The following is a 15467-nucleotide window of genomic DNA, read 5'->3' as shown; positions in this document are numbered from 1 at the left end:
ATTCTAATGGGCTGTCAGGGCTGGAGTCACTGGTCTAAAGGAAAGGCAAGAGAGTCTAATTGAAGAGGACAATAAATACCTGCTGAAACAAATTAAGTACAGGGCTGAAAAAAAAACATCCATGCCTGCATCTGTCCAGCATCCGTGAAAGAATCTTCCGTTGATCCTCAACCCTCCTCAGAGGCTCTCTCCTTCCCTCAGAGCTACTTATCTCTGAAGAGTTGAGGCTGCCCATCTTTCCAGTTCTTCACTTCTCAACCCACGTCAAGTCAGCAGTCCCAATCCCCACCCCCTTGAAAAGGACCTTACTAAGCCTCGACCAGTAATTCATTGTATATCAATATATAACATATAATCAACACATTATATATAATGTAATCTAATCATAACATAACAATATATAATAATATTAATATATCTTGAAGACCTATCTGAAGATTGCTGTGGGTCATAAGCAGTGCTATTTAATGCCTTATTTTTTGAAAGTTGATAAGATTATAGAGCTGCATAAAGGTGAGGAGATTATCTTGTCCTGTGGTTCTCAAATTATCTCTTTTAAAAAAGCAACACATTCCTTGATTTGGGGAGCTTATCTGAAATGTCAGTATGTGATAAAAAAGAAAGAGGAGCTACTTTGCTTGAGTGATGGTGGTGATGGGGGGCAGAATCCTGATTGCTGGGTTCTGTCCATCTTCCCCTCAGAGATAGCCCTTGCAGATTTACATAGATCCCCCGCCTCTGAGAAGCACAGTTTGAAAACCACCCATCTAGTCTTGATCCCTGCCAGGTAGAACACAGGATATGCTTGCTGCTTTCAGGAAGCTTCTAGGTTTTCTAAATAAAAATACCTAAATAGTGGTAAATAAATAGTGGTAAAGCATTATAGCTCATGAGCTTGTATCTGCATTACGTTTATTATGCACCAGGCACCTTTCTAAGTATGTCACATGTAGTGACTTATTTAGTCCCCCGGACAGTCCTGTAAGTATGGATATTATTACTCTCATTTCATGGATAAGGACATAGAAGCAGGAGACATTACATCATGTGCTGGTGTCACACAGCTAGAGAGTGTACTAACAAGCTATGCTCTTAACCACCCATACCCTGCTAATATATCGTGGTGTGTATCCAGTAACCAACACCACATACGTACTGTCTTTGTGCAAATACACTATTTAACCAATAGATCTTTAGAAATAATCACTCATCATGTTGTAGACAGTAGAGGTACAGGAGTGAATAAGACAGAAAAGATGGCTGCCCTCATGGACCCTGGTAGAGAGACAGACAACATATCTGTAAACAAATAAGGAAATAAGACAATTCAGACAGGCAATGATGCTATTAAGAATGTTTACAGGGTAGGGCCATCGGAGTGATGGGGAAGGGTGCGTTCTTCTTCATACAGACTTACTAGAACTCATTGCTCAACAGGCGGTCAGCAGCCTGGGAGCATCAGTGTCACTTGAGAGTTTGTTACAAAGGCAGAATCTCGGGGACCACTCCACACCTACTCAAAAATCAGAACCTGCACTTTCACAAGCTCCCCAGGTGATTCATGTGAACATAAAATTTTAAGGGCACTGAACAACAGAGAGCAAGTTCCTGTTGCTAGTGGCCAGGATTCATTTTTTCTCTGCCCCTCCCATTCTCACACACACACGTAGACACACACACAGACACATACACACACACACATGCTAAGTACATGTATATAAGTGGAAAATAAAGACATTTTGAAATACCATATTATAATATAAGAATGTTCCTACTTCTATTTGCAGTGTATTCTAAGAAACTTCATCATTTGGAAACAGTACTTTGTCATAGGACTAATGATATAATTGTGGGTTATCTTGCTGATTCAACGTGAAATGATTCATAGCTCTGACTAAAAACATCATAAAAGAAAAGCTGTAAGTAAAATTTCTATATCCTCTTTTAAAATACGAAATTTAATGCTTCAACTCCAATAAAATGAATAAAAATATATTGTGAAGTTTATTATACAAAGAACTTCAATTTGCTACAAAAATATAGTGTATAAACATATGACTCCAACATAAATTTGCTGTAAATTAGTATGCCAATTATAAGCATTATTCAAACATTTAATTAAATGCTTATATTTGTATTTTGAAGAGAAGATTCATGATTGTCCAGATCACTTTTAAAAACCATTTAATTTTATTTAAGCTTATATAATCTTTTTCTCTGAGGAAAGTTCCCTATAACAAGAAACACTCAGAGTCATCCCAATTACCTTAGGGTTTTAAGAAATTACTACTCAGAATACTGAGGTATTATTTCAGGAAAGGTTTGTGGCATGTTTCTTACTAAAATCAATTATAAAAGTAAAAACTACCTAACATTCCTCTACTTTGCTCTGTCCATCTTCTTCAGTTTCCTCAGAGCTCAGAAAAGGTCAAACAGAAGCCACTGGCAAAAAGAAGAACCGAAGGACTCCAGTCATTTGAAAGCCAGCTGAACGGTCATCGGTAAGTGCGACACCTCACTCCCGTTGGCCCAGGACTTTCCCTGGTTTAGCACTGAAAGTCCCAAATGCCAAGAACCCTCTTAGTCTCTGGAAAACTGGAATGGCTGGTCTCTCAGGGACACTCAAGATTAATTAAAAAAAAAAAATGAGTTTCAACATAACTATTGCAGGATTGTGAGCACAGTATTGCATTTTATTTTGCTACTTTCAGTGAAAACCCCCAAAGATAGTTAAAATTCAACAATATAAAAAAGTATCAAATGTTATTTCAATTGTATCAAATGAACAGATGAGGTATTTGGTGAAAAGAAAAATAGAAATTGCCATACCCTTCTTCCCTTTCTCAATATTGTGAGAACAGCTTTTTGGAGAGAAAGAGAAGGAAAAAAAGCAGAAAAATAGACTTTACCTTCATTATTAACTGGACTCCATTGAGCTCCAAAATGGAGGTAAATGAAGAAAATATTAGATGTATTTTTATTTATTTAATCTTCCTAAAACTGAAAAATACATACTAATGTGTAATATACAGATTAACACTAAGGCCTTCAATGGGTCAGTAAGTCAGAGAATGTATGCTCTCCAGAAGAAAGAGGGGTTGACAGTGGTTCCTTCAGCCATTGGTTTATTTTTTGAGAATTTTGGGACACAATATCAGTTACATGCTACAGGAAGTCATCTTTATGCTAATTTACAAAATAAGAACTTTGAATATAGAATGTATAATACCTTGCTCTTGAGATGGAGTGTATTAATCAGCTTTTCTTGTGTAACAAACCACTTCAAAACTTAGTGGCTTGAGGTTGGCCCGGTGGTGTGGTGGTTGAGTTCGCGAGCTCTGCTTTGGCAGCCCAGGGTTCACAGGTTCAGATTCCAGGCATGGACCTGTGCACCACTCATCAGGCCATGCTGTGGTGGTGTCCCAAATGCGAAGTGGAGGAAGACTGGCACAGACGTTAGTTCAGGAACAATCTTCCTCACCAAAAAAAAAAAAAAAAAGAAAGAAAACAGAAAAAAGAAAAAAAACCCCAAACAACTTAGTGGCTTAAAACAGTGACCTTTATTCTTTCTCATGACTCTGAGGGTAGGCTGAGTGGTTCTTCTGATACGAGCTGAGTCGTTTGGGGTTGGATGGTCTAGGATGCCTCCACTCATAAGCTGGCAGACTGTGGGGTGGAGGAGCTCAGATGGGATAACCCATCTCAGCTCCACAGGGTGTCTCATCCTCTAACCAGCTAGTCTAGGTTTCTACACTTGGTGATTAGTGAAGAGCAAAGAGCAGAATGAGAAAGGAAGCTCAATGCCACAAGCTTTTTCCAAGTCTTTGCTTGCATCATCTTTGCTAATGTCCCACTGGCCAAAGCAAGTCACGTGGCCAAGCCCAGACTCAAAGGTTAGAGAAAAATACTTCATTTCTTCATGAGAAGGTCTGTAAAATCACATTGCAGGAATAGGCAGAATTTATGGCTACTTTGCAAGCAATCACAGAGGTGGAACTATTAAACTATTAAAATATTTTGTAACACAGAAGTTCCTGCCTTAATTTCCACCAGAGTAAAAAATGGCATGCATGACAGAAACGATACAAATCTGCCGACTTTTTCTGTAAAGACAAATGGCAGTTAGAATTATGTAGCATGTAGTTTTGACAAATAAACACACTTAATCTGTCCCTTCAAAGTAAATATGACATTTCAACAATAAGAAAGTATTTGTTTTTCAAAAGAAACTTGTGGTATGTAAAATGCCTTTTGAAAAAGTTGTTTGAAAATATTTCCAATGTGAGATTACTTTATTCCGAAAATGGATATTGAGATTGTATAAGAAAATCCAAGACATCCCCATCACTTATAACTGGGCTTCTTCAGTTGAGGTATATGTACTTGTGAATATGCGAGGAAGAAGGGATTAACACAACATAAATACGTCACACAACTTTGGGTTATCAATTGTACTCAAAGATTAGTGATAAAAATATTACTTTACATTGAAACAAAATGGTTGTATTTTGGAGTAATGGGCAATTTTTTAAAAATTTAAAATGAGATGTGAAACTTCAAATGAATTTTGAAGTTTGTACCATGTCCCCAGCCTTGATGAGGAGGGGTGAAAAGGAGGCATGAGGGTGACAGACTACGTGTTTATGTTCCTGTAGCATCACAGGAACATTCACAGAAAAGTTTGCTTGATGTTTACTTTCACGCTATTGGGAACTATCATAATACTTACATAGTATCTTGGAATTGCTGCCTACTTCTTTTAGATATGATGGTTCTTCTCATTTACATTGTAGTCTCCTCCTAGACAGGGTTATAGTTTTTATTCACTTTTTTGGGGTAGTACTAAAATTAAAATAGTCTTCAACTTAAAAAGAAAAAAGGAGAAGTCTTGAAAATCTGTTGAATGTTTTTTGTGTTGCTAATGGGAGGGTAAATAGGTGCAATCACTGTGGAAAACAGATTGGAATTATCTCTTAAAGCTGAATATTCATCTACCGGGTGACCTGGCAGTTCTACTCTTTTTTTTTTTTTTTTAAGATTTTATTTTTTCCTTTTTCTCCCCAAAGCCCCCCGGTACATAGTTGTGTATTCTTCGTTGTGGGTTCCTCTAGTTGTGGCATGTGGGACGCTGCCTCAGCGTGGTCTGACGAGCAGTGCCATGTCCGCGCCCAGGATTCGAACCAACGAAACACCGGGCCGCCTGCAGCGGAGCGTGCGAACTTAACCACTCGGCCACGGAGCCAGCCCCATGGCAGTTCTACTCTTAGGAATACATCCAAGAGAAACTCTTCCCATGTATGATGGGCAATGTAAGAATGGCCGTGTAAAAAGTTCACAGCAGTACTGTTCACAATAGCAAACACCTAGAAAGAACCTGGACGTCCATCAGTGGGAGTGGGGATTAAAGAACTGTTGTGCAATCACACAATGGAATATTACACAGCATTCTTAACTAATAAAGTACGACAACACTCACAACTGGATAAATCTTACAAATACAGTACCAAGCAAAAAGTATCAAGTGCCAAGAGATTATCTACAGCATGCTACCTTTTTTTTTATTATAAAGATAAAAACAAACAAATAAAAGTATATGTTTTAGAAATACATACAGGTAAAAATAAAAAAAAATGCTTGTTGAGCTGAATTTAACATGATTTTCTAAACTGACAATTTCCTTATGTAGTACTTTATAAGCATTAGATTTCAAGTAAGGTTCATGGTAGCCTGCCTCCAAGATGGACCCTAATGATCCTCAACTCCTCGTGTTCATGCTCTTTTGTAGTCCCCTCCAACTTTTATTAGGATGGAGTTGTGTAACCCACAGGATATTGTGAAACAACCATGTGTGACTTCTGAGGCTAAATCATAAAAACAATGTGGCTTCCTCCTTGCTCTCTTCGATGCCTGACTTTTAGGGAAAGCATGCCACTACGCCATGAGAATACTCAAGCAGCCCATGGAGAAGCCTAGAGCGGATCATGTGAAGCCTTTTGTCAACAAATAGCAGAAGGTGAGTGAGTCATCTTGGAAAGGATCCTAAGCCCCATGCAAGCCTTTAGGTGACTGTGGCCCTGGACGACCTCTGGACTATAACCTCATGAGAGACCCTGAGACAGAATCACCCAGCTAACTGCTCCCAAGTTCCTGGCCTATGGAGACTGGGAAGTCATACATGTTTATCGTTACTTTGACCTGCTATGATTACAGTAATTTGTTGTACAGCAATAGATACCTAAGACAAAGTCAACCAGTTATTGTTCTTTCAAAGCCATGCTTCCAGTGGTTATTTTTTTCATACCAAGCACTTTGACGTTCACATATTAATAAGTTGTTTGAAAATAACTTGCTCTGTCATGGTCCTCTGTTTACACGATATAAACATTGTTGAAACATCTCACTACGACAATGAGTTTGCAGTTTCAGTATGCCAGATAATGGAAATGAAAGTGTTTAGGTTAAATATCTAACTGTAACACAAGTAGCTTTCCTTTAGGCATATTAAAACTTTTATTAAAAAGAAACAAAAGATTTAAACATTGTTGAGTTAGAATGACTACAGAAAATTATTGAAGTTATATTTTTAGTAAATACTCCTAAAGATTTTTCTAATTCTCATTTTTTCAAATTGATTAAGCTAAAACCTTTAAATTATACATGGCTCTGCCTTACCAGAAGCCTTGATTTCTATAAATTATTTGTATAATGAACAATAGTTGCCGTTTTTCGAGCACATACCAGGGGTGAAGATTGTTCTAAGCTCTTTATATACACTCTCTCATTCAATTAGAATTAGAAGAGCTAGACCTACAAAAGGAAGGCAATCACCAGTAAGAGGCGTTATCCAGAGACTAGAACTGAAAAAAGCAGAAATAGAAAATGACATTATTTAGATTTTCCTTATTTTTGATGGTTCTTTGAGAGCATTCATACTGCTTCATAGATAGCTTTTAAAAATTTTATATTTCATTTTCTTAATTGTTACACTTGAAAACATTTTGTTATTTAGCTGTAAGTCCATTAAATTTAAGATACATTTCACTTTAATAAGTAATTTGTCATTACAATTTAAAAAATTATCTTTACAATGTTAATAAGTTTTAATATACAGTGAAAGCTTAAGTTTATTTTTTTTTTTTAGCATAGTAGATAGTATATCTGGAGTTTGGTAATTAATGCTAGGCTAGTGAGTGAAAAACTTCATTATGAAAATAAAAGAATCATAAAAGATGAATCTACCTCCTAAAATTTGAAGTACTATTTTATCTCTCCTATCTATTTATATTTTTCTCAATTGAATGCTTCTATTTTTTAAAGATATAACTCTATGTTGAATGTTATAATTTGGTAACAGTTTTTAAGTAACTTCTAAAGCCTGAGATTGTTAACATAACTTTAATAAAAATCAGGAATGAAAATTCAAATTTAAAAAACAGTTTCCAGCTATCTCTTACTCCTTTAACACTTTCCTTTGGGTCGTGTTAAATTTTCACTATTCTCTTCAATTCTTCCTTAATGCGTTTAAAGTGTTCACAAATAACAAATTTTAAATGTGACAACTATAAGCATATATTAAGTTTTCCCTACTGACTGTCCCGTAACTTTTTCAAAATTTTATTTTTCATGTTGGACATTCCCAGAAGCATGTAGCACAGAGCCATTCATTTTTCCCGGGAAGGTGGGGAAAGTTCCAACCAGGGGATGATTTTTGAGCTGAGTCTTGATAGTAAGCAATCAGCAAAGAAGAGGTAAAAGATGGCTTTGGGTGTGATGCCACTGAGGGTGAGAGAATAGCAGGTGAAAAAGCACGGAGGTAATTTCTCTATACTAGCAAGAGACAATAGGAAAGTAAAATTTAAAAATAATACCATTTATAAAACCATCAATTATCACATTATACTAAGAATAAATTTAACAAAATGTGTACAAGATAATTGATTTTTGTCTATTAACCTTGTGTTCTGTGACCTCACTAAATTCATTTATTAATTCCAGTAAGTTTAAAATTTTTTTCTTACAATTTTCTACATAAAAAACAGATCAACTGTTGATATAAAGTCTTACTTTTATCCATTTTTTATCCCTTTTATTTATTTTTCTTGGCTTATTGAACTGGTTATTACTTCCAGTACATTGTAAACTATAAAAGCATTGCAGAGAAAAAGTGAAATACATCTAAATAAATATGAAATATATCATGTTCATGCATTGGAAGATTCAAGACTGTTAGCATATTAATTCTCCCCCCAAATGATTTATAGACAACACTATTCAGAATAAAATCTCAACAAGCTTTTTAAAAAAATTGTAGATTCTAAAATTTTTATGAACTGCAAAGGACCCAGAATAGCCCAAACATTCTGAAAAAGAAGAAAAATATTGGAAAATTTACACACCCGATTTCAAGATATACTTTAAAGCTACTGTAATTGAGACAGTATATCAGTGTAAGGATAGAACAATAGCTCCAAAGAAAAGAATAACCCAGAAATTGTTCCATAGTTTCATGATAATCAATTTTTTGAGAAAACAGCAAACTAAATCAATGAGGAAAAAACAATTTCAACAAATGGTGTGAAACATCTGGATATCTATATGGAGGAGAAGTTAATCTTGACCTCTACCTCATGCCATCACAAGAAAGTAGGATTCTTTGGAAAAGACAATAACACTGGGGAAAGCAGAAGGCAGCAGGAAAAGAGAAAGACCAAATATGAGATGGATTGACTCCGTAAAGGAAGCCACAGGCATGAGTCTCTACAAGCTGAGTAAGGCTGCTGAGGACAGGACATCGTGGACATCACTCATTTATAGGATTGCCAGCAGTCAGAGTCAACTTGACAGCACTTAACAACCAAAAGAACTCAACAACCATTTTGGAAAATTGTTGGGCAGTATCTACTCATGCTGAGCATCTGCATACCCTTTGAGCTAGCAATCTCACTTCTAGTTTTATATCCAGTACAAATGTGTACATAAGTTCACCAGAAAACATTTACAAGTATGTTCATGGTAACCTCATTCATAGTAGCCCCAAACTGGAAATAACCCACATGTCTACTAACAGTAAAATGGATATATACATTGTGGTACATTCATATACAGCAATGAAATGTGCATATGACTGCTACTCCTAAAAAGAGGGATGAATTTTACAAAAATAATGTAGAGCTAAAGAAGCCAGACACAAGACCGTATACTGGATAATTCCACTACATGAAGTTCAAAAAACAGGCAAAACTAATTTATAGCGTTAGGTTTCAGAATAGTGGGTATCTTTTGGGGAAGCAAGTAATTATTGGGAGGCGATACCAGGGAGTCATCTGGGGTAATGGAAAAATTCTATATATTGATTTAAATGATGATTAAACAGATATATTCACTTTGTTAAAATTTTTAAGTTGTACACTTACAATTTGTGCATTTTTCCGTATGAATGCTTTCTTTCAATAAAAGGTTTATAGTAAATTAAAATAAATGATGAAGGCCTGAAGCGGTGGGAATAGGGAAAAAGGGAGAAAAGTACTTGATATTAAGGATATTTCAGAGGTAAAATCCACAAGATTTGGTAATTGGTTTTGAGGAAGCCAAAGGAATCATAGCTGAGAACAGGATAGCCTGGAAGAAGGCAGTTGATACCATTAATGGAGACTGAAAAACAAACAATGAAGGAGTTTGAGGTGAGGAGGGAGATGGGGTGATGTGGGTAGTAAGATAATAAGATGGAAGTACTGAGAAGAAACAGGCCAGGGATAGAGATATTGTTATCATTATCATATGAGGTAGTTTTGCCATCACCATCATATGAGGTATTTAGGTCATCCTTCTTACTGGATTTCAGCTTGACTTTATTCTACACTTTGGTATGATGTGTAAACTTTATCTCTTTGACTCTTCCAGTTGCTCCTTCCTTATATATAACCTTATCTATTTTTGAATCGATTGGATGGAGGTTTCCTACTTTACCCAACTTCCTGTGTAAAAGCTCTTCATTGCTTGCTCTCAATATGGTTTTAAGTATTCTCTCCTTATCTTGGCAACTTTTATGGTTGGGCGATCAGTCCATTCTAAATTTGTTTGCGTTGCTAGTAAGATGTCTCTTCTGTGCTTGAGATTTGTTGAGTTTCTTGGAAGTATATGTTTATGGTTTTCATCAAATTTGGAAAAATTTTCAGCCATTATATCTTTAAATATTTTTTCTGTCCCTTTCCTTCTTTCTGGAACTCCAATTACATGTGTGTTAGGCTGCTGAGGTTATCCCACAGATAACTGACATTCTGTTCATTTTTTTTCCCGAGTTGTTTATTCTATCTCATTTTGGATAGTTTCTATTGCTATGTCTTCAAATTAACTAATCCTTTCTTCTACAGTGTCCAATCTGATGTTAATCCCAACCAACTGATAGAATTTTCTTTTAAGACGTTGTATTTTTTTCCCTAGAAGTTGGATTTGGGTCTTTATAATATATCCTATATCTCTACTTCCAATATTTAATCTTTCCTCTACCTTCTTAGACATATGGAATATAGTTACAATAACAGTTTTAATGTCCTTCTCTACTAATTCCATCACTTGTATACCTATCATTTCTTGATTTGTCTCTGTTGATTTGTTTTCTCTTTATTATGGATTGTCACATTTTCCTGCTTCTTTGTATACCTGGTAATATTTGATTGGATGCCATTCATTGTGAATTTTGCCATGTTGGGGTGCCAGATATTTTTGTATTCTCATAAATATTCTTGAATTTTATTGGGATGCACTTATGAAAACAATCTGATTCTTTCAAGCCTTGCTTTTAAGCTTTGTTAAGTGAGACTGGAGCAGGCTTCATTTAAGACTAATTTTGCCCTACTACTGAGGCAATAACTTTATGAGTATTCTACCCAATGCTCCATGAATTAAAAAGGTTTTCCACTCTGTCTTGGAGAAACCTGAATTATTCTCAGTCTTGCATGAGCTCCAGTATTTGCTCCTTCTGCTCCTCATGGTTGGTACTTTCCCCACCTGCCAGCATTTTCCTCATAGCCAGGCACTGAACTGAGAACTGAGAACTTAGGAACGAGGGGGACTCTCTGCAGATTGCTGGAGTTCTCTCTCCGTGTGGCTCCCTTTCTCCAGTATTTTGCTCCATGAATTCCAGCTGCCTTGGTTTCTCTAGACTACCAGCTCCAGCTCCAACTTCTCAACTCGTGTTGGCCACCAGGCTCCACCTAGGTTCCCCCTCTCCAGGCAGTAGTCTGGGGCACTCATAGGACTAATCTTGTGTTTCCCCTCTCTCAGGGAGCACAGTCCTATGTTGTCAGAAACCAATGTCTGAAAGCTATTCTTTCATATTGTTTTCTGATTCTTTTGTTTGTTTCTGGTGAGAGGATAAATCTTGTCCCTGTTACTCCACCATGGTCATAAGTGGAAGTCCAGATGTCTTCCTCCACAAAGACTTTTCCTGCTTTCTTTTAAAAGAGTGTAGTGAGTAACTTATGTCATCCTTTTCCAATTGGCAGTATCATAAATCTTACATACTTCCATTTATGAATAAGCAGTAAACAGGCCACACCTGTATGACTGTCTTCCCTGGGGAGCCAAAGGAAGCATACCTTACGTTTCTAGTATCTCCTATCACTGAATTTTATCTGTGTGACTGACACTATTTCTTGAAAGAACGTTTAGTTCTAGCCCTCTTTTTTCTTTTTCAATGTCTTTTCAGCTGCCCCCAATCCTATCTGATTGAAATACTGAGTTAACACGGATGGCTGTTCAGCATCGTGGCCAAGAGTCCAGATATTGGCATCAATCAGAGCTGAATCTGAGTCCTGGCTCAACGACCAAATAACAAGAATGTTCCTTGAGCTCTTACTCCCTAGCTAGGCACTGCATTTAGGGCTTTTACTTGGACTAGTTCACTTAATTCTCACAATGACCCTATCTAATACCAAAGTTGGTATTACTGTTATAAGTTACAATATGGTGATCAGCATCAGGAGTTGCAATGCCTGAGTTGAATCCTGGCATTCTCTCTCACTAACTTTGTATTATTGGAGTAGTTCTTTAGCCTCTCCAAGCCTTGGATTCTTCATCTGTGAAGTAGGAATAATACTATCTCCTTCACAGGTCTGCTGTGAGGACTATAAGAGAAAAAATATATGAGGTGTTTAGCATGTAATTGCTGTCCAAGTGCTCAATAAAAGGTGACTAGTTGCATTATTTTTCTGGGAAATACTGAGAATATAAAGGGATGTTACTTTATAACATTCAGAGAGTTTTGAGGAACTTGACAAAGTGGCTATAAGGATGCACCTCCCAGACCTTTGATTACAGGGTATAACTGTAATTGACAGAGGCCCACAGCTGCTACACTTTGAGACCCAACAGTACCTTCGTTCAAGGCCATGCCTCCCATGGGCTTCTCCCTGCCAGTGATGGAGCGCAGTGGGGGATATTAAGGCAGACTGGTTCATGGAGCAACAGGATTCCTACCAGCATTGGCTTAGTCTCAAGGACTTCCTCATGGCTTTGCTGAACCCTCATTAGACTGCACTCCATTTCTAGGACACTTCTACGCAAGCTTCTCACCCTCTCTTCTTTGCTTGAGGTCAGACTTGCATTGTAGTCTTATGGTTCTGCCAGTCTTTCCTGGCTCCCTCCCTACTTCCTTTCACATAGGCGTTCCTCCTAATCAAATGTTTAATCCTGTCTTGGTGTCTGCTTTTTGGAGGACCTGGACTAATACACATGAGTTTTTGTTTGGTTTACCCTGGTAATTACGCTAATCATAACTTGCAGAGAGTTCTTCTGCCCCAATCTCAGGAAAATGATGATTCTCTAACTGTTCTCCTTAAAAGTCTCTCTCCATTCCTCCAGTGGTTTCTTCTGACTTCATTCATTTTCCCACCATATTTTCACATTGAGAGTCTCTCCACCCGTCCCTAATTTTCCTTTCTACCACTTATATCTAGTACCATTCTTCATCTGCCCCCTTTTCTCTCTCTCCTGTTGGAAACCTTGAGTTGCCATCCCTCAGCAGCATGTTCAGTGGGGTCTGCTTCATCTATCTTGGCACTTTCTCAGCTTTCGACTGCAGTCTGCTGTTGAAATTTGGATGCAGATGTCCTTTATACAAGTAAGTTATGCATAATGGAGTTTTCCCTTTTTTATGATTCCTTCTTACAATTCTAGATTCTGTATCAGCTTCCTTGAATTTAAATACTCATTCAGTGTAATATTGGACAAATAACTTCTCTGGCTTCAAATTCCTCATCATGAAACAGGGATACGCATACAGGCCCTTTTCGGTTGTTGTGAAGATTAAATGTAGTGACATGTCAACAGAATCAAGCCCTGTGCCCAGCATTCATCAAATGTTGGTTTGTTCCTCTACCAAGGCAAATCAAATCTAAGATCATTCTTGGTTGTATTAAGAAGAAATGATATATTCCTTAAACTGAAAACATTCACAGATGGGAAGGAGGCACATAGAAGCTGGCACAGCTAAGTGGCAAGACAAGATTTGAACTCTGATCTTTGGCCCCAGAGCTTGCCCTATTTACCAAGCATTTATTATAAAATAAGGCAAAACATATCTTCACCTCTATCTTAGGTCAGGTTCCCCAGAAGCAGACCTGGAGACAAGGATTCCTAAGCAAACGATTTTTAAATTTTTATTATTTCCTCTCAGGGGAAATCAGAGGGACATGAAGGAAGAAGGATAGAGAAGGGGAGATAGCCAAATAAGGTACACTACCAGGCAAAAGTCCTGTAAAAGGTGGGCTCAGCTTGATCCCACAGGGCAACCTGAGAATAAGTTAGACTGTGGAGTTGTACCGACCTCAGGCAAGGGAGCTTGGCCTCCATACTTCTGTGCCCAGCAGCTAACCACCACCCAGGGAAGCTAAATTGACAGGCATTTCTGGATCGGCATATGTGGTGGAGATGTGGGAAGTAGCTTTCATAGACTGAGGGAAGTCTTCTAAAGAAGGGCCACAGGTGCTGGCCACTGGGAAGAAAAGCATGTTGGGGGCGGGCCCAGTGGCGCAGTGGTTAAGTGCGCACCTTCCGCTTAGGTGGCCTGGGGTTCACCGGTTCAGATCCCGGGTGCGGACATGGCACTGCTTGGCAAGCCATGCTGTGGTAGGCATCCCATATATAAAAAAGTAGAGGAAGATGGGCACGGCTGTTGCTTCAGGGCCAGGATTCCTCAGCAAAAAGAGGAAGATTGGCAGCAGTTAGCTCAGGGCTAATCTTCCTCAAAAATAAAATAAAATAAAATAAAAAGTATGTGGAAGCAGAGAGGTGCACGAAAATGGTAAAAGGGGTCCTAAGGGCCTGGGCAGATCACTGACATTGTCCACTATAACCCCAACCTACAACCTGTGAAGTTTCCATGGTTCTGTTTTCACTTTAGAAGACGCATATCTTACAGCATACATACATTCTCTATTCTGAAAACTAGCATCAAACTAGTTAATAACTGAGATATAAATTTAAATTAAGGTAAAGAGCTCTTGGATAGTTTCACACTGATAAATGATTAGTATTCCCATTACATTAACTGCAAAACTGCAAAATCCTCAGGGCCATTATCTCCTTACTTCTTCAGATTATCTATTCCCTTCTCAGAATCAGTAAATTGGGGTTGGGCAAGACCTGATTTCTGCTTTTTCCACTGCTTTTAATTTGGCTACATGTCTAAAATATTCTTGGCTTCCCTAAGAATAAAGCTAATACTTACATAATTAGTACTGTGTGCTATGCTAAGTATATTAACTCATGTAATATTCACAACAACTATGTCAACAATGAGAACTAGCAGAACCACCATCGATGGTTGAAGAAATGAGCACAAATGGTTAAGTAATAAAACTGCGATTCAAACAATCTGGCTCTAGAGTCAGTCCATGCTTGTCACTATGCTCCAGTGCCTCTCTGTGAGGACAAAATTCCCTCCCAAAGGAGCCTACATTGATTTGAGTTCCATCCACTTTCTCATCAATGACATCCTGTCAACTTGAATTGGACTAATAATTACTCAAGAACAATAAATACTCAGTTCCTGAACTTGGTGATTCAGACAGCAGAAAGCCCAACTGAGCACTCTCCCCATTTCTATCCTAGGCCATCCCTGGCTTGCTCCATACTCCTTCCCAGCAGGACTCCACAGAGGCCAAGATTTTGCCATTTTTGACCATTATAGGTAAAACTGATTTAAAAAAAGAATCCCCCACAAATCATATTGTAATAGCGAGTTGATAGACTATTTTAATAGAAACTTGTGATTATCACAAATTATACTTAATAGAAAATAAAGGATATAAGTGCATATTGTACAATATAAAGCTTTGCAACACACGTATAATTCAATGTAAGAGAACAATATTGAAATCTATGGATTCAGGTTTACTTTTATGGGATCCCCAGGGAAATGGTTTCAGGAGAGGAAAGGGCTCTTGGGCAAGAAGCCCAAAGAGTTG

The 15467-nt window shown here is 37.7% G+C and overlaps 1 long non-coding RNA gene across 1 annotated transcript; it reads left to right on the top strand.

Moving 5' to 3' along the window:
* The first annotated feature begins 1793 nt into the window (after positions 1 to 1793).
* Positions 1794 to 6308, top strand: LOC124234227 (uncharacterized). The gene is made up of 3 exons (XR_006887254.1): positions 1794 to 1919; positions 2407 to 2501; positions 5919 to 6308. It is a non-coding gene; the product is annotated as an uncharacterized LOC124234227 (long non-coding RNA).
* Positions 6309 to 15467: the final 9159 nt, after the last annotated feature.

Source organism: Equus quagga, unplaced genomic scaffold (genome assembly GCF_021613505.1).
Source record: "Equus quagga isolate Etosha38 unplaced genomic scaffold, UCLA_HA_Equagga_1.0 73442_RagTag, whole genome shotgun sequence".
Lineage (NCBI taxonomy): Eukaryota > Metazoa > Chordata > Mammalia > Perissodactyla > Equidae > Equus > Equus quagga.
This window is presented reverse-complemented; position numbering and strand designations above follow the sequence as displayed.